The 19,523-nt window shown below is 41.9% G+C and overlaps 1 long non-coding RNA gene across 11 annotated transcripts in view; it reads left to right on the top strand.

Moving 5' to 3' along the window:
* Positions 1-19,523, top strand: part of LOC112424728 (uncharacterized) — a 264,486-nt gene that overhangs the window by 109,449 nt on the left and 135,514 nt on the right. For 10 of the 11 annotated variants that reach the window (XR_011613196.1, XR_011613189.1, XR_011613191.1 and 7 more), the window contains one exon: positions 18,382-18,471. This is a non-coding gene — a long non-coding RNA (uncharacterized lncRNA). Of the gene's footprint in view, positions 1-2,213; positions 2,418-18,381; positions 18,472-19,523 lie in introns of those variants that run through there. The other variant, XR_011613195.1, reaches the window with a different exon arrangement.

Raw genomic sequence — 19,523 nt, 5'->3', positions numbered from 1 at the left:
GCCTGTATCGAAACAGCTCGTGTTCCCCATAAATCTATACACCTACTGTGTACCCATAAAAATAAAAAATGATGACAAGTCTAGATATAATTTTAAAACGAGGAAACTGTCTTTGTGTGGAGGCTGGCTGGAGACAGATGCTGCATCAGGCACTTGGCAGCCTGGTTTCCAGTAGCTTCTCAGCCCAGTGGAGTAGACTCTATGGCCCCATTTTACAGATGAAGAATGGAGGCTCAGAGAAATCACAGCTCCAGCTTTCTCAGGAGGACCATAGAGGTCCAGGGGCCGGAGGTCTGAATATTTAAGAGGGATTTGAATAACCATGGAAGTTAGCTTGGAGAGAGATTTGGGAGGCAGATAAGCCTAGAGTTCACTGTGGGGGCAGATGCCTTCCCCATTTGTGCAGAAGATTGGCCCAAGTGGCCATGATGACGTGGCTCCTACCTGCTTCCTAATTAATGGACCTCAGAGAAATAAACAGCGAGGACAACAGCGAATGTTGTCTCTTGGACCTTCGACTTTTCCAGGACTGCCTGACCTTTCTTTGTCCTTGTTCAGCTTCAAGTCAAGTCCGCTCAACCCTGATTGAGCCCCAGCAATGAGTCATGTCTGTGAAAGCGACATGGCCCCTGTCCTTGAGGAGCTTCCAGTCCGGTGACTGTCACGTCAACGGAGTTGGGCTGGACACAGTCATATGTATATGCCAGACATGAGGCTTTGTTCTCATTAAAATAATTGCCCTGCATGATTCTAGCAATTAAGCTTCTTGATGTGCGTGGATGCGTGTTCCCAATTTTTTTCTGGCCTCTACCGAACCCAATGTTAATATTTGATAGCAGTCTTAAAAATTAAATTTAAATAATTATACAAACTGAATTAGGATAGCATAATATTACCAATCATAGTAATATGGCTTTGTAATCCAGTATGATGTCATATGAATCTACAAATTAGGAAGCATGTCAGAGGAGGAAACCACATCCTTTATTTTGCTTTGCCTTAAATAGCTTAAAACTAATCTTTTCCATGAGCCAACAGCTATCTCTCATGTTTACTAATGCTCCTCCCTGCCCAGATTAAGCTAACTAAATGTTGTTGCCCCATGCACCTGCAAATGCCTGGTGCCAGGGCAGGGACACAGGGAGTGGCAGAAGGGGAGACCAGATGTTGGCTGAGGCATTGATTTATGGGCATGACCTTCCATGTGCCCTGAGGATGGCTGAGACTGGGGTTTGATGAATGCAGTGCTCTGTATGAGAAGTTCTAAGGTGACAAGCAAAGATTCTATCATGTGGAGGGGCAAGCCCTATTATTAGTTTGGTGCAAAAGTATTGCAGTTTATGCAGTTGTAATGGCAAAAACAGCAATTACTTTTGCACCAACCTAATACCACACAAAGGAGGTGCAAGTGTATGCCACCAGGGCAGGTGCAGGTGATGGGGGCAGAGAAAACTCAGATGTCTCCAACCTGTGCAGAGTAGGGAAACAGAAAAAGCTAAGTGAGGAAAGTGAGATTGTTATCACACAGATGCATGTCTTAGGTTTTCTGATTCCATTCCCTGTGAATTTCATTAAGTAATCAAAGTGCTAGGCATGAAATGTGGGTATGCTGTCACCAGGTGGCGGCAGCATCCACTCTCCAAAATGCATTTTGTTCAAACCTAGTATGTTTGAACACATGGTGGAGGTATTCTGAGCACATAGTGGAGACTAAGGCAAAGAGTCCCTGGCATTGTGGAGCATAGAGGCTAATGAGGTGGCAGGTGCTTACATTTTATAATCTGTTGTGAGGAATAGCTAGTGGTAGTTAAATGATATAGTGATAGTTAACGGAGAGAAAAGTTTTCTCTCACTCCAAGTTATATTTTTATTATTGCTATTAACATAAATAGAAAATAAATATTAAAATAGTTATTAAATAAGCAAAAGATAATATTGCATTTAGTTATACAATTAAGTAGAGGCTTTCAAATATTTTTTAGCTTTGTGCAACCAAAATTATATGAGAAAGCAAAAACCACAAATACAGAAAATAAGAACTTCTCTGTTTGAATAGAAACGAGGAAGCCCTTCCAATGCAGGCCAGACCTTTAGGGGCTCGACAGAATACAGCTGGAGAAACACCCACACCACGCGAGGTTTCACCTGCCCCACTTCGGCCCGGATGCCCGGATGGCTGTGTGCGGAGACTTAGGCTCGCGGGCAAACCTCTTCCGGGTTCCGGTCAGGGTGCTGCCTCCCCATCCGCTGGGAGCCGTTTTGTGTTTCAGATGCTCCCAGGCTCTCCCCCAGTTTAAGGACTTCAGCGTCTTTCAGGGCCTGTGGTTAAGCGACTCCGAAAACACTGTTGCTGGTGGACCGGCTCGGGGTCTTGACTTAGCCACCCAAAAGAACTTGAGAGCACGTCCAAAGTAAAGGTAAGCAAGGGAGTTGATTGCACAGCGAAAAGTGCGCTCTGCCCTCTGATCAGAGTGGCCGCTCAAAGGCGAAGCCGTGCGGGCCCACACTGGGGAAACCCCCTTTGTGGGAGTCTTACATGATTATTCCTGAAGGACTGGGAAGGGGTGTTGCCATTACGCATGTTCTGGGCTGTCTCCCAGTGGCACATGTGCTGTGGTTGTGCTTGCTAGTACACACATCGCATGTCTCATTAGCATCGTAAATCTCCACCCAGTTCTTTAGTATTACAATGAGCACAGGTCAGCCCAAGGACACTAATCTTTGGTTTCTGCACTTGGATGAATTCGCGGATTTTTCCTTCTGCTCTTCTACCTCCTTGATGCAGGATGGTCTAACCACGAGCCTGGGATGAGGCTTGTGCACCATCGGGTGGCTTGTTCTCGCCATCTATTTAGCAAGTTTGCTATCCTCTAAGTGAGGCTATGACCACCCTCTCTGACCTACCTCAGAACCTGTTGCTTAGCTTCAGAAATCCAGCCTGGTGCTGGGCTTCCTTACAGCCTGAAGTCAAGCAATGTCCCTGAGACTTAACTGCCCTTGGAGACCAATTTTCAGCAACAGAAAAGAATGAAAATAAAGTTCACATGAGGGTTAGTGCTGCTGGCGATAAGAGGTCCTGTGACTATTTTTATTACCACTTCAATGAGAAGGAGGTAACCTTTCATTCTCATTTCTCTCTCTCTAGTATTTTGCATTCTCCAACTATTATCTGTAAGAACATCTAAGAGCATTTGAAAAGCAGAGAAAACATATGATAAAACCACAACCAACCACACCATCTTAATGATAGCACTATTATTTTGTTGTAATTTCTTCCAGTATGTTTGCCCAAGGTTTATTACTTGTTAAATATTTGCAATTGTCCTCAGTAAAATTGTGAGACATGATTTTTAATTTATCTTAAGATTTTTATTTGCAGGTGGCTGAATTTTTTCAGAAAAATTATTTTAGAGGCTACTCAACACTGAGCAGTTAGTATTTTTTCAGGTGGACATTCTCTGACGCCTACATTTACAGATGGAAGCAATGCTTCCATCTGTAGGGAAATGAACCCAGTGGAGAATATTGTTTTTCTTCTGCTAACAACAACATCCGTTAGGACAGATTTCCACATGTCTGATTGCTGGGGCCGATGACACAAACATTGACAATAGCGTTTCACGCGTGTTGACTGATGATTTCCAAAAAGCTTCTTCCCAGTTGGCAGTTTGCCAGATGCTTCCAGAAATAGATGGGAATGCCAATTTCATCACACTGTTGCCAGCACTAGCTGTGTCCACTACATTTTAATGCTAGTATAATAGGCAAAGGGGACCTGCTGTCTGTTTCACCATTCATTTCTTTGCATGGCTGTCAGGTGGGACATTCCATTCTCCTGGAGCGGCCAGATCACTGTCTCCAGGGAGGCCCTGGCAGAAGCTGCTCTGGTGTCCAGCTCCTGTGTGAAGCCTTCTCGATCCTCCACTCTGGGAACAGACTTCTTTTCTGCCCTTTAAACACCCCTAACATCATGCGTGGGCCTTTGCTATGACACAATGGTTCCCCATTCTGCATCGTCTTGAGGCTGTCTACACACTTTCTCCTGGGCAGGGCTCCGGCTCTGCAGGGGATGGGGACGTCACCTGCCTTGTCCAGCACAGCGTTGTACATGCCACAGAGGCCCCACAGAGTTTGATCGTAAACTATGATTAAACCAAAATTATGAATGGATGAAAAATTTCCATCAAGAAACCTCAACATTTTAATGTTCATGAGGGGATATAGGGTAAATGCAACTGATAGTAATAACTTAAGCACACCCTTGAATGACCCTGTATGGCAGATGTGCCTAAATGTATGTTCCGCGCTAGAGAATCCAGGAGTGGCCAACCCGAGAATCATTCCATGTCTATGATAAACATCTGAGCCCCTGGCCTGTTCCGTGGAACATGGACCCTTCAGGGGATTGAGGCCCCGAGTCTGGGACTGGATGAAGGTTGCCAGGTGGAGGTTACCAGGAGGGTGTTAAGTGAAAATGCTGTGTACACGGCATGCTGTTCAGAAGAGGCTACAGTCTTCCTGCCCGGCCCGCCACCACTGGACTATTTCTGTACATGAGGTGATTTCCCTGTTCAGCCCACCACCACTGAACACTCTCCCTGCATGTACGCCCCTAATAAAACCCCATGGCTTGGGTGCTAGCTCTGGGTCTCTTTTTCAGCCTTCCTATTGAGCTTAGTAGGGGTTCAGCACAACCGTGGAACAAAGAACAACAAAAAAAATTGGGGATCTTAGCTCTAGTTTTCTTTCCTCCCTGAATCACACATGGAGTCATGTGACCTTTCAGCCTTATCCCATTTGAAAACAGAGGCTGTAGGATCAAATCTCAATCCCCTTAGTCCTATGTTTGGGAGTCAAACTCTAACTTGTTCATGGGGCTGTCATCAGACAGCAGAGCACACAGGGCAAGGTGGAGCAGGGAGCTGCTGGACGCTCTGCCTTCCTTATCCAAGTACTGAGGTTACATGGGGAGAGCTGTGGTCCTGAACTTATCGATTCACTTGAGTATTTTTTTTTTAGCGACCTACTATGGGCCAAGCATTGCGCTGCCTCTGATAGTGAAGGCAGAATGTGATCAAGAATAGGTGTGTTTCACAACACTGTTGTCTGAGCTGCTTATAATGTTAGAGCGTGATGTCAGGGAAGCCAGCTGATCAGAGTTGCCACTCAGTATTTGGCCTCACTAGTAATGTCTTCATTCTATAAAGCAGTGCTTCTTGTGCACTAGCAAGCATCAGCATCACCTGGAAAACTTGTTAAAACACAAATTTCTGGGCCCACTCACTGAGTTCCTGCTTCAGTAGATCTGGGGTGAGAGCTGACAATTTGCATTTCTAACACATTTGCAGGTGATGTTGCTGGTCTGGGGAAACCACAATTTGGGCGCCACTGCTGTCAATTGAAATAATAACAGTTTCCATATGTAGGTGATTTCCCTGTGCCAGGTGTTATGTGGACAGCTTTACTTGCCTTATCTCAATCTCCGGAGAGACTTACAAAGGAACTATTGATAGCTTTAATTTCTGAGATGAGATTTCTGAGAGCAAAAGCTGTGAAAACCCTACCGAAGCTGGCCCAGTGAGTGAGATTGGGGCTGAGCCCCTGTCTCTCTGGCTCCAGTCACTGTTATCCATGCTTGGTGCATCCACCCAGTTACCACGCCACTCTACCTCCTTGGGGACCCTTCTCCCCGATTACCAATGAGTCACCTTCAGATAACACTGTGCCTCCCACAGACAGTGCAGATGCCACCTAACAGAACATTCCCAGTTCCTCCCTCAAATTCTTGGGATGTTGTTGCCTTCACCCCACTTCTCCATGTGCCATACTAACTCAGTAAATTGTTCCTGTGATTTTAAAGGATTGTCTTTTAAAGATCAATAAAAAAGTTCAAGGATTATATTTTATCTTCATGTTTCCTTCATGATGCCCTTCCTTTCTTTATGGAGATCTGTATTTCTGACCTCTTCCTTATTCCTTCTCCCTGAAGAACTTTCAACAGTTTTTTCAGAGCGGGTCTATGGGCTGTGAATTCCATGCAGTTTTTGTTTGTCTGAGAAAGTCGTTGTTTCTCCTTTACTTTTGAAGGACGATCTTTCTGGATAAAGAAAAGGTTTTCTTTTTTTTTCTTTCAAGACTAAATGTTTCATTCCATTCTCACATGGCTTGTGTGGCTTCTGATGAGAAGTCTGCTGTGATTCTTATCCTTGTTTCTCTCTAGGTAAGAGGTTTCTCCCCCTGCCTTTGTCTTGTTTCAAGATTTTCTCTTTGTCTTTGGGTTTTCTGCAGTTTAAACCTAATATACCTAGGGGTGTGTGTTTGTGACTTTTGTTTATTTGTTGCTTGTTTTGTATTTATCAGTTCTCTGGGTCTGTCATTCATTTTGAAAAGTTATTAGTCATTATTTCTTTGAACACTTATGTGCTGTTCTCTCTTTTTCTGGTATTCCAATAACACATATGTAAAGCCTTTTGATGTTGTTCCACAGTTCTTGAGGATTCTATTGTTTTTTGTTAAATATGTTTTCTCTTTGCATTTCAGTTTGGGAAGTTTCTGTTGCCATATGCTCAAGCTCACTGGTTCTTTCCTTGGCTCTGTCTAGGCTACTGAAGAGCCCATCAAAGGCGTTCATCATTTCTTTTGCAGTGTTTTGATTTTTTGTATTTCCTTTTGATTCTTTCCTAGTGTTTTCTTCACTCTGCTTATATTACTTATCTGTTCTCGCATGTTGTCTAGTTTTTCACTGGAACCCTTAACATACTAACCATAGTATTTTAAATTATCTGGCTAATAATTCAGAGCAATAGGAACTGAGGTCAACAGGCCTTAGTGTGAGGGTTTATGTTCATCTGCCTCAGAGTTGGGCTGTGTTCAGTATTTGCTGTAGGTGCCAGAAGCCTCACCTCTTGACCTTGAGTCCTGTTCTTCAGAGCCTCTGTCTGGAGCTCTTTCAACTGTAATTTACTGCTGTTATACTGAAGCCCTGTTGATGAGGTGGTAAATTGCAGGGGAAGGGGAGTGTCCTATAATCATCATATTAAATCTCAGTCTTTCAGTGGGGCTCTGTGTCTGGCCTGTGATTTCACAAGTGTTTCCCCCAGCCTTAGGTGAGACTGGAAGGCTGGAGGGAGCTGCAGTAGAAAATGTCCTTCCCCAGGCTGGAATGAGGCTGAGAAGTTTTTCCCCTGGAGAGTGGGCCTTCCAGGGGAAAGGAGAAGGCTCTGGTGTATTTCACAAGGAATGCTCTTCCTTTCCCTACCAAAGCTAGGAGCAGCTCTTTCTGGGATCTTCACCATCAGAACCTGAAGGGCTCCTGGAGATAAAATCCACAAAAGCATGAGGTCTCCCCAAGGCTGCAGTGCCCAGTCTTACATTGCCTTCCTCAGTCTCACACATTCAGTTCAGAGCAGTGTGTCAACTTGATCCTCTAAGTGTTCCTACCAGTTTATGTCTACAGCGGCTTCTGCTCCAGGGAGGCAGAGCTCAGCCGTGATTTTCTGGACTCATCCAGAGATGGAGAGCTTCCAGATTTCTGGGTAGTGACTTACCCTGTTATCAAAAGGCAAACTTACAACAAGCTTAGAGGTCTTAATGGGCTTTTATTTGCAATTTGTCAACACCTCATTGTATAGAGTCCGTGTTCTAATGAGCTGAGCATAGGAGGTTGGCTTTATAGGCAGAAATGGGCTGAAGAAAGCAGAAACAGAAAGCAGACTGCTCACTTTGAAGATATTTTCCTTGTAGGACTAAAAGAAAACTTTCTTATTACGCTGACTGGTCATTTTGAAGATATTTTCCTTATGGGACTAAAACAAAGGAAACTTTCTTATGCTGACTCAGGTTGACCAGAATCTCCCCTTTTATAGGAAAACTGGTTAATTTCAAAGTTCAGTTTCATTAGGTAGCCCTTAGTACATTGACTCTGTTCTGGTCTGCCAGGGGCCTAGTGCAGGAGGCCAGTCCTAAACAGTGGCCACCCATGAACTCTGTTTCACTGTGAACTCAGTTCTCCAATAGGTTCAAGAAAAGTCATTGATTTTCAGTTTGTCCAACTTTTATTTGTTGGAAGGACTGGAGTAATGACTTCCAAGCTCTTTATATATAAGCTTGAAACCTAAACTCCCTTATAAGTAAAGGAAAAATGCCCTCTTTCATGAATATATCAATGTATGTCATCCGTCAACTCTTTGACGTAGTTTACATACTCGGAGAAACCCAAGTTTTAGCATTTTCTAATTGAGCAAGATACTTATGGTTTTTTTCCTAGGACATGTTGTGTTCACTTCTCCATTTCCTTGCATGAGATTTTTTTAGGGAAACAGGAGCCGAGGAGAGCCCAGGTGACACCATTTTAGAATTAATGCCATCTTAAAACCAGCAAGGCACATTCCTTGCCAATCACAACCCATTGTCATAAGATGTCCATGGCTAAGGAAGCAGTTTACAGTGCCTGCAAGGACAAACTCCAATGACAACAAAATGTCCAGATGCCCCAATATACATAATAATATATGCCTTCAAGTTAATTCTTATTATGCTTTGATGTACATATGCACTAAAATGCCAAGGACAGTTTTCTTTAAATCAGCAGAATAATAAATTTTGTCACGCTGTCAGCCCGTCTGCACATAGTCATAGCTTAGCTTAGTTTTGCATAGATAAGACTGCTATGGAAGGAAAACGTAAAACAAAGATGTTACGTTCCTTCTCTTGCTTTCTGAGGATCCCTACTCTAACTGGAGTAGCTTTCAATAAACGACCTCATTTTACTGTATTCTGTGACTCACCTTGAATTCCTTCCTGCACAAGATCCAAGAACCCTCCCTTGGAGTCTGGATTGGGACTCCTTTTTCTGGTAACAAGATAATACATGAGAGATGGAATTAATTCAAAATACCACTTGTTGGAGTAACATTAAGGGGTAAAGATCATAGGAAAGTTGGGAGAATCACTTCTTGCTTGGTCCAAGATTTGAAACACTGTCATCAAATGAGCCCCGGATATTTTCATATTATTTAAATGACTTACTTCTAGCCCCTAGATTTTATCTTCCCAGGAATGTATAAGTAACTTTAACAACATGCTGTATTAAAACACATCGACACAATTATATTACAAAATGAGTGTATTTTTTCAATACATTGGGATTAAATACATGATCAAAGTAAAAGGAATTTTTTCCACTCCTCCTTCCCCTCCTGGCAACCTCACCTCCAGGATTTGTAACAGAGCCTCTGCCCCGAGCAGCCCTGTCCTCACCAGTGCTTGCAAACTCCAAATTATATGCAAGTTGTTAAAACAGTGCCTGGAGGCCTCTATCAGTCTGCTAAGGCTTATACATGTTTTGTTTGGTTGAGAGGAATAAAGCAATTACAATCGGATGCGTTCTGTTTATATGTGAGATTTAACGTAACATCACCAGTGCCTCCCGATGTCTTAAGGCACCGTCTGATACCAAGAACACAGAGCCATCTTCTCTGAACTTCTCCCAGGAAAAGAGTAAGGCCTCTCATGGCGTTTGGGAAGCGTCTCTTCCTTTCTCCAGAATCATGTGCTTTGTGGGCAGAGATCTCCACTGGATTTATCTAAATAACTGTGTGCAGTGGGAAGTCAAAGACAGTGGATTTCAGGGAATTAAATACCTGGGGGTTTCAGGAAGAAAAAGAAGGCAGTTTGAGGCATTTGGACCTAATGAAACTTACTCAGATGGTGACAGCAGCAGTTTTTTGGATGCACAATTGGCCACTGGGGATTCTCATATAGCTTTTTTTTTTTTAAGGACTTGGTGGCTTCCCAGACAGGAAGAATTTGTTTTGACTAATTGTGTTCTCTAAGGAACCCCTAAACACACTTTCTCTGATAAGCCCGATGAAGTGCTTCGCCTGGGAAAAGTCTTGGTGCTGATTTCCTCCACCTGGCTCTCTGGGGCGCACTTGAAGCTAGCCTGGCTTCACGCTTGCCAACTGATTCTCCTTCCTCCCCCAGACCCAAATCACTTGTTTCATGCTGGCCAAACGATTGACAATGATCCAGACAGGGCAGCCATAAAGCCATGCACATGTATCTTTGAAACCTTTGATGGTTGTACTTTGGCAAGGAATAAATTATTTGTATTACTATTGGATTTTCCATTCTTTTATTCCATTGCTTCACTGATCCATCTGGATGTCACACAAGCCCCAAATTTAACAAATGTGAAATAGAATGCTTAATGCTACTCTCTACAACTTATTTCTCCCCCATTTTCTCCATCTGTTCACCTACTGTTCCTCTTTCTGCAGTGGGCTTTCCCCAGAGTTTCAGATGGCAGGTTCCTTCTCATTCTTTAGGTCTCACCGTAAGTGTCACCATCCTAGAGAGTTTTCTTGACCACCTGTTATGGAATGAATTGTGTCTCTACTCTCCATCCCTCCACCATTCCTGCAACTCATGTGCTGAAGCCCTAATCCCCCAATGTTACTGCATCTGGAGATGGGGCTTTTAGGAGGTCATTAAGTGTCAGGCCTCTGAGCCCAAGCTAAGCCATCATATCCCCTGTGACCTGCATGTATACATCCAGATGGCCTTGAGTAACTGAAGAATCACCAAATAAGTGAAAACGGCCTGTTCCTGCCTTAACTGATGATGTTACCTTGTGAAATTCCTTCTCTTGGCTCACCCTGGCTCAAAAGCTCCCCCACTGAGCACCTTGTGACCCCCACCCCTGCCCGCCAGAGAACAACCCCCTTTGACTGTAATTTTCCTCTACCTAACCAAATCCTATAAAATGGCCCCACTCCTATCTCCCTTCACTGACTCTTTTCAGACTCAGCCCGCCTGCACCCTGGTGAAATAAACAGCCTTGTTGCTCACACAAAGCCTGTTTGGTGGTCTCTTCACATGGACGGATGCGAGAGAAATTAAGGTTAAATGAGGTCATAAAAGAAGGGTCTATGAATTTGCAGACTTATTGGTGGAGCTCATGCACTCTCTCTTCCTCCCGGGACATGCACAGAGGGAAGGCTCTGTGGGGTTTTGAAAAAAAGAGTCAAACTCTGTAAAATATTTGAAGGATTTATTCGGAGCCACAAGTGAGTGACCAAGGCCTGAGGCATAGTCTCAAGAGGTCCAGAGAACATGTGCTCCAGGTGATTGGGTTATAGCTTGATCTCATAAATTTTAAGGTGATAGAAGTTATAGATGAAAACAGAAATGAATACGTGCAAGGTGTCCATTGGTTTGGCCTGGAGAGGCAGGGGCTCCCAGGTCATAGTTGGATTTAAAGATTTTCTGATGGCAGTTGGTTGACAGGGTTAAGCTCTCCCTGAAGAGTTGAAGTCAGCAGAAAGAAATGCTAAGATAAGGAGGGTTGTGGAAGCCAAGGTTCTTGTTATGTAGATGAAGGCTCTGGGTAGCAGGCCTCAGAAAATAGGTATTAATAGTAAATATCTTTTATCAGATGCGAAAAGGTGCAAGACTCTTAGTTAAATCTCTCCTGGGTTAGGAAAAGACCTGGAAAGGGAAGGGGATTCTCTACAGAATGTAGATTTTCCCCGTGAGAGACAGCTTTGCACGGCCATTTCAGAATATGTCAATGAAATATGCTTTGGGGGAAAATGCTTTGATGTCTTTCAGGGCCTGCTGTCTGTCCTGTGACGCTCTGCTAGAGTCAGGTTGGAATTTGGTATCTTATTGCTACATGGATTCTCTTCCGTCAGTCTTAAGATCTACATTTTAATGTTAAAGCTGGTCAGTGGTGCCTGAATTCTGGGGGAGGAGGGTATAAGGAGGCATGTCTGACCCCCACTTCCCATCATGGTCTGAACCAGTTTTTCAGGTTTAGTTTGAAATCCCCTTGGCCAAGAGGAGGGTCCCTTCAGTCAGTTGGGGGACTTTGAATTTTAGCTTTGGTTTACAGAGGACATTGTGACAAGGTAGCCATTTGCAACCCAGGAAGTGAGGCCTCACCAGAACCCGACCATGTTGGCACCTGATTTTGGACTTGCAGCCTCTAGAACGATGAGAAAATCCATCTCTTCTGTGTAAGCCACCAAGTCTGTGATACTATGTTATGGCAGCCTGAATGACTAACATCACCTGATGTGAAGAAGTCCCCATTATACTCTTCATCAGGGCACCCCATGTTTTCCCTTTATAGCAACCGTCCCAATCAGTTGGAATTTTGCTGATGGTCCCTCTGAAGGTCAGGCTTGGCCAGGTCAGGAAAATGAGTCTTTCATGCATCATTCACCTCGATGGCCCTTTCCCCACCCCATGGACAGCACTGCAGAACAAAAATAGGTGAGCAACAAAGACCTATTAGAAAAATAATTTCAGGATGTCAATCCTGTTAGATGACTTTAAAATTAATACTTCCTGTATTTGCATAAGGTTGGACTATATCCAAAACATTTGTACTCACGTGGTCTTAAAATAGCCACTCAGAAACGCTATGAAATGGTGGGCCAGCACTGAGGCATCCAGAGAGTTATGTCCTATTTTGGGAGGAGAAAGCCAGACATTCAAAGCAGAGAGAAACCTCCCTCTTCAGTTTTCTTTGTGAAGAGAGCACTCTGAGGATCTATTTCATAAATAATAAAGAATGAGAGACAGAGAGAGGGAGAAGCAGGAAGAGATACAAAGACAAAGAGGAAAGGGACAGCAGTGTGGAAGAAAACAAGCCAGGCAGGAGCAGGAAGAGAAAGTGTGGAAAGTCGCAAAGACACAAAGGCCATGGGTTGGAGAATGAGGCCAGGGGGAACAAAAAAAATAAGCATGGAATGCCGCAGAGATGCAGGGGCCACGGGGTGGAGAGTGAGGCCAGGGGCAGCATAAAGAGTAAGCATGGAAGGTCTCAGAGATGCAGGGGCTGTGGTGTGGAGAGTGAGGACACTCATGATGGAGTGGGAAGTTCAAAAACCCACAGGAGCGGTCCTTTCATAATAAGATGTTTGGGACATCAGACTGTTAGAGTTGGTATTTAGGCAGACATGAGCAGGGCGGAAGAGGGCCCCTGCCCCAGGGATGTCACGTGACCATCAGGTGCTGGCCAGGTTGTTGTTAAGCTGTCTCTAATTGGCTTCGCCTGGCACTAGGGAAAGGCTCTCTTCCAGTAGATAGGAAACATCCGAAGCTGGTGATCAGCTTCCTGATAGGATCTCAGGAGCTGGACAAGTGGGCCCAAGTATGTGCACTAAGAAGCAAAATGAAGTTTAACTGGTATATGATCTTCCTCTAGAAATGCTTACCTGGAAAGGGAAGAGTGCCTCAAATGAGCTTGCACACCATTTCAGCAAACACACTGCGCATGCTCCTCTCCCAAGTGCTGGCAGGCCACTGGGCATGAAAGCAGCCTGCTCTAAGGAAAGAATCAGGGGAGAAGAAATGTGAACCCTGGCGTCGTGTCATCCAAGACCCCACCCAAGTTGAGGGTCAGACAGAGCACTTGGATCTCTCAAGTTGCCTGCTTGGCCCTTTCCAACGGTACTCCCTTTCATTCCTGCTCTAAACTGTTTAGTGAACTTTTACTCCCTGCCTTCTGCCCCTGGCTGTATTCTTTCTTCTGCGAGGCAAGAACTGAGTTGCTGCAGACTTGTACAGATCCACCCCTGCTAACAAGACTAGACTGCAGCCTCCAAAGGCAGCCCCCACAGTGGGCAGCTGCTGGCAAAGGGGTCTGGGGAATGATGACCTCAGTCACAAATTTGCCTTAGGCTGGATGTATCATTTGCACTTAAATATTTATAGAATGGCTGGTAGGTGCCATAACCCAGGGGAAAGGAAAAGCTTGGGTTGCCCCAAAGTTCAGAACCTCAAGAGCAGTTCTGAAGTAGATGGTTCTTTCTCTTAGTATGGTGGCCAATTCCAAGGGAAGATGCTCTGAATAGGATGGCCTCCTGTATTTGGGAGCTGAGACTGCTTGGGTTTGCTCAGCCAGTTCGCTTGCAGACTGGAAACAGAAGCTGTGTGTGTGACCTCCAGGACAGCCCCAATTTCTATGCCCATGACCATGTGTTGCATATAGTTCCTTTCTTCTCCATTATCAGGAGATCCTTTCTATCTGGCTCGACAGGATAATATGCCCCATCATGTGGAGATCAAACGTGTTCCCCGAACGTTTAGTATGCGGTGTGTGCACACACACAACGCGTGCCTTAGATACATGACTTGTCTTCGTGAATAGTGAAAGCGTACGTTTTCTTCCCTCAGCTTGCCTTTCCAGAATAACAATAACGTAAGGCCCACATGACTCCCAAATAGGATCTTTGGGGATTCCAATTATCTGATAATTGGCACCAAAGCGATCCTCCCGACTTGAAGTAGGAGGAAATGTGGATTTCTAAACTAGGGCAAAAGCTGCTTATGAGAGCATCAATGTGTGTTGTTCCCTGTTTTCTTTGCTTTAAAAAATAAAGAATTGTATTTCTTTTTCTTCAGGCAACTTTGCAGACTATCAAAATACATAGATATCTGAAAACTCTGTCTGCCTATTCCCTGTTAGCCATCATTTGGAAATAAATTTGATCCTTGGTTACTGCTTGACATAACCTGCAGGTGACCAGCGGGAGGGAAAGCAAAATATAAACAGATCCAGTTTGTTGACAGGGATTGAATGATGCAGCAACTTGATTGCATTGAGCCATTTAAACTTTTTCTTTTTTAAGCTAGAGCTTGAATTAAAAAAATGAAGTAAACTTGAGAAATCCATTCAGCCAGATTAGTATTGAACTCCAGTCAAGACCATCATCTGTGGTCATTAGATCTGGCTGTGGGTAAAAGAAAAAGTAAAATAAAGTCTGGCTCCTGCTTCTCATATCTACACTTACCCAAATCACCTGAGATTAAAAAAAAAATCCTTTAACTGGTGTTAGAGAGGGGACCTAAGGTGGAAGATGTAAAGCATGAACGACCCACGGTGATACCTTGACACCATAGAACCAAAAGCTCCAGACCTCTGCTTTGAGGATGGAAACGCGGTTCAGCTGGACTTAACTGTGCTTGGAACCCCGCGCTGGACGTGTGTGGTTCCCCTAGGAGGACCACTAGGGAGGCTTACAGAGAGGAGCCACAACAATAGAAGGCAGTGACTGCTGGGCTAATTAATAACCATAACTGTGAAAGGTCATGAGTGGAGAACTGAAGAAAAGAGGAAACTAATATTTAAATGCCTCACAATGTGTGATGCTTAATTCAGAGAGCAAAGTCCAAGTCTGCAAGCAGTAGATTTTGCACTAAATGAACTGAAATTGGAATAGGACTCAGTGGGTATTTCATTTTGCCTTGGTCTTAGGGTAAGTAATTAAAATCAACATCAGGTTGTGCCTGAAAGGTAGAGCTGCTGAGCAACGGCTAATTGTTGTAGCGGCAAAATTAGCAGAGGATCAAAGAGAATTTCAGAGTTTCTCCCAGAGTAGATATGCATAAAATTCTATCCTCTGGTCCAGCAGAATACATGCAGGGTACAATTAAATTTAGCTAATTAAATTAAGTATAAATTAACTGATTTTTTGTATTTCTTACACTGTATTAACATTTATCAAGACTTTGACCGAAAAGTAGAGATTTTAAAGTTGGAAGGGACCCAGGTGATTAGCCTATCCCCCATCCTCCATTAAGAGCTTCACCCTCACCATTTCTCATTTCCCTAGACACTTCATTGTCCCCACTCTACTTGAATCATTCCAGAGACAGAGAACTCACTATCACTCCCCTCCACTTTTGAAATGACAGTCGGAAATATGTTGAATTCATAGAAGAGAATATTAAATTGTCAGATTTAAGAAAGACATTGAAAAATGAAAAAGTTATGAAGAGAGGATTTCAGAATGAGTGCATTCTAGTGATCACACATAAGGTGAACCCCAAAACATCACAATGCGAGAAAGTGGAACACTGCGTGGCCTATGCTTTCGGCATCATTTTGCAGGAAGAAACTGGGAGAAGGGTGATCTCATTCTCATTCTTTGAAGGGTGGCTTTTCTAGCAAGGATTGACTTCCATTTCTTTGCTTCCAGTGAAGAAGGTTGAGCTCATCCCAAAAGGCTAGGATGGATAGAAATGGAATTTCTTTGAGAGCTTACATTGTTGAATGGTTTGGATCATGGCAGTAGTCTCCTAACTCATCTGCCATCAGTTCTGCAAACTGTCTGTTAAATTTTATCCATTCAGCATCTAGAGATTAGATATTATTTTAAAGTATTTTTATAATAAAGGATTACTTTATGAACAATAATGTGCACAGGTCTTACAGTCTCTAAGTATCGATTTCAATGAGTTTTGTCAATGGTGTGTGCTCCTGTAGTCGTCCACCCAAGGCATGATGTAGAATACTTTTGCCATGAACCCCCCAACCAAGAAGTTCCCTAGTCTCCTTTCAAGTTGATACCCTTAGTCTAGAAAGGCAAGCACCTTCTGATTCTGTCACTGTAGATGAGTTTAGCTGTGTTCTTTGATCTCATATACCTGAAAGCACACAGAATGCCTACTTTGGGAGCCGACTTTATTTTTGTGACTCAATCATGGTATTGTGTATTAGCAGTAGTCCTTGCCTTTTTATTGCCAAGAAGCATTTTATGAATATACTTCAATTTGTTTATCTACTCATCTGTTGATGGACATTTATGTTGTTTCCAGTTATGAGCTATTATAAATAAGGCTGTTATGAACACTCTTGTACAAGTCTTTTTGTGGACACAGATTTTCATCTCTCTTCGGTGAATCTCAAGAGGGTAGACTTGCTGAGTTATAGAGGAATTGTATATTTAACTTTATAGGAAACTGCCAAAAAGTTCTCCAAGGTGCTATTCTACCCTCCTGCCAGCAACATATGAGAGTTTCTGTCACTCTATGTCCTTGCCAACATAGGGCAAGTCACTTTCACTTTGGTCTTACTGGTGAATGTGAAATCATATCTTGCTTTAATCTAGTTTTTCCTAATGACTAATGGGGTTAAGTGCCTTTTCATGTGCTTACTAGCCATTTTATGTCTTCTTTTGTGAAGTGCCTGTTAAAGTCTTTTTCCCACTCTTTTAATTGGAGTGCTTGTCTTTTTATTATTGATTTTTTGGAGTCATTTAAACATTCTGGATTTGAATCCTTTGTTAGACAAATGTGTTATGGATATTTTTTTCTTCTCTGTGGTTGTGTGTTCATTTGCCAAATGGGGTCTTTTAAATAGCACACTTTTTTTTTTTATGAATCCCATTTAACCTTCTTTTACATTTCAGTCTATTACATGTTTTGTTATTATTATTTTGAAGTGGAGCAAGGTGGGGGTCAAGCGTTTATTTTCCCCTGGATACAGCTGTCCACTTGTTTCAGCAGTATTTGCTTAAAGCACTTTCTTTTCTCCATTGAGTTGACTTGATGCCTTTCTCAAAAATCAATGTGTGGGTTTCTTTCTGAATCTTTCATTCTTTCCACTGATGGATGTGTATTCTATTTTTGTGCCAATATCAACTCATCCAGATTACTATAACTTTATGCAACTCTCAAAGCAGAAATTATAAGTCCTGCAACTTTGTTTTTTTAAGATTATTCTATTTTAAATCCTTTGAATTTCCATATAAATTATAACATTCGCTTTTCAATTGATGCAAAAATCCTGATATGATTTTCACTGGGATTGTGTTTAATCTATGAATCAACTTGAGGAGAATAGACATCTTAACAATATTAGTTGATCAGCCTGTGAGCATTTATTTAGTTTTTATAATTAATTTTTATTATTACAATACAATGTACAGTTGTGTTGCATACAATGTTTCAGTCCATGAGGAAGCACATAATCAATGGTGATCTCACAAGAATATAGTACCATATTTTACTGTTGCTTTTCTGTATTGAGATATGTTCAGATACACAAATACTCACCATTTTGTTACAATCACCTATAGCATTCAGTATAGTTACATGCTTGTAGCCCAGAAGCAATAGGCTCTACAAGATATAGCCTAGGTGTGTTGTAAGCTGAACCATCTGGGTTTGTGTAAGTGTAGTCTATGATGTTTCTGTAAGGACAAAATCATATAATGACCCATTTCTCAGTAGGTATCCTCCTTGTTAAGAGATAAATGACTGTATTACAGTTTTCAGTGAGGAGGTCTTACAGATCTTTTGTTAGATTGTTCTAGGTATTTCATGTTTTGGGATGCAACTATAAATATATATGTATATAGATTAAAATGTTTTCCCATTGTTATTGCTTATATACTGGAAGTACACTTGAGTTTGGTGTATTCATATTCTGTAACCTTTCTAAATTCAATTAAGTCTAGTACTTTTTCTTTGCAGATTCTATTGCATTTTTTACATATACACAATTACGTCTAGAGTAGGGACAGATACACATTGTTTTTCCCAGTGATTATAGTTTCTTTATTTTTTCTTGTCTTACTTCAACAGCTAAGACCTCTAGTACAGTGTTCAATGGAACTGGTGAGAGAAGACGTGCTTGCTGTGTTCCTGATATGAAGAGGAAAGCAGTCCTTTTCCGTAAGTATAAAACCATAAACCTTAGGTTTTTCATAGATGTCCTTTATCAGATTTTGAAATTTCTCTGCTATTCCCATTTTGCTGAAAGTTTTAAAAAATTATTTAAATAATGGATTTTGAATTTTGTCAAGTACATTTTATGCATTTATTGAAATAATTATATGGTTATTCTTAATTTCATTTACGTAGTGAGTTACACCAATTGAGTTTTGAATGTTGAAAACACCAGAATTCCTGGGTTAAGCCCTGCTCAGTTATGATAAATTGTATATATTGCCATATTTGATTTGCTAATACTTTTGCAATTGTACTATGAAGGATATTGGTCTGTAATTTTATTTGTTTGATTTGTCATGTTTTGCTACTATGGTTATGCTGCCCTAAAACAAGTGGAGGAACTGTTCCTTCTTCCTTTTTCTCCCCTTTAAAGGAGTATATACATTTGGTATTGTTTTCTTTCTCAAACATTGGATAGTATTCACAGTGAAGTCATCTGGGATTACATTTAACTGTTGGAAAGTTTTTTATTACAAATTCAAATTCTTTAAAAGATATTGGTCATTTAGATATACTAGTTCTTGTGTCATTTTTGCTGGCTGTGTTTTTCAAAGAATGTTTCCATTTTATCTGACTCATTAAGTTTGTTGATAAAACATCATTCCTCCTGTTATTCTTTTAATGTCTGTAGAATGTCTGGTAATATTGCCTCTTAAGGTCTTCATATTGGTGATTTATATGTTCTCTTTTTTTCTTATAAGTCTTCATAGAAGTCTGTGAATTTTATTAATCTTTTCACAGAACCAAACTTTGACCTTTGATTTTCTCTATTGTTTCTTGGTTTTCTATTTCTTTGATTACCACTCATTTTAAAATCACTTGCTTTATTTAACTCCCTTCAGTTAAATGTGTTCTTTTTTCTAGCTAATTAAGTTCAAGGCTCGGTTCACTGATTTTAAACCTTCCATTAAGTATATATATATATACATATATAAAGATATAAGTTACCTCTAGACATCAATTCAGCAGTATCCTAAAATTTTGATATTTCATTA

This window comes from Macaca nemestrina, chromosome 15, assembly GCF_043159975.1.
Source record: "Macaca nemestrina isolate mMacNem1 chromosome 15, mMacNem.hap1, whole genome shotgun sequence".
Taxonomy (NCBI): Eukaryota; Metazoa; Chordata; class Mammalia; order Primates; family Cercopithecidae; genus Macaca; species Macaca nemestrina.
The sequence above is the reverse complement of the archived record's forward strand: the minus strand, read 5'-3'. Positions and strand labels throughout refer to the sequence as shown.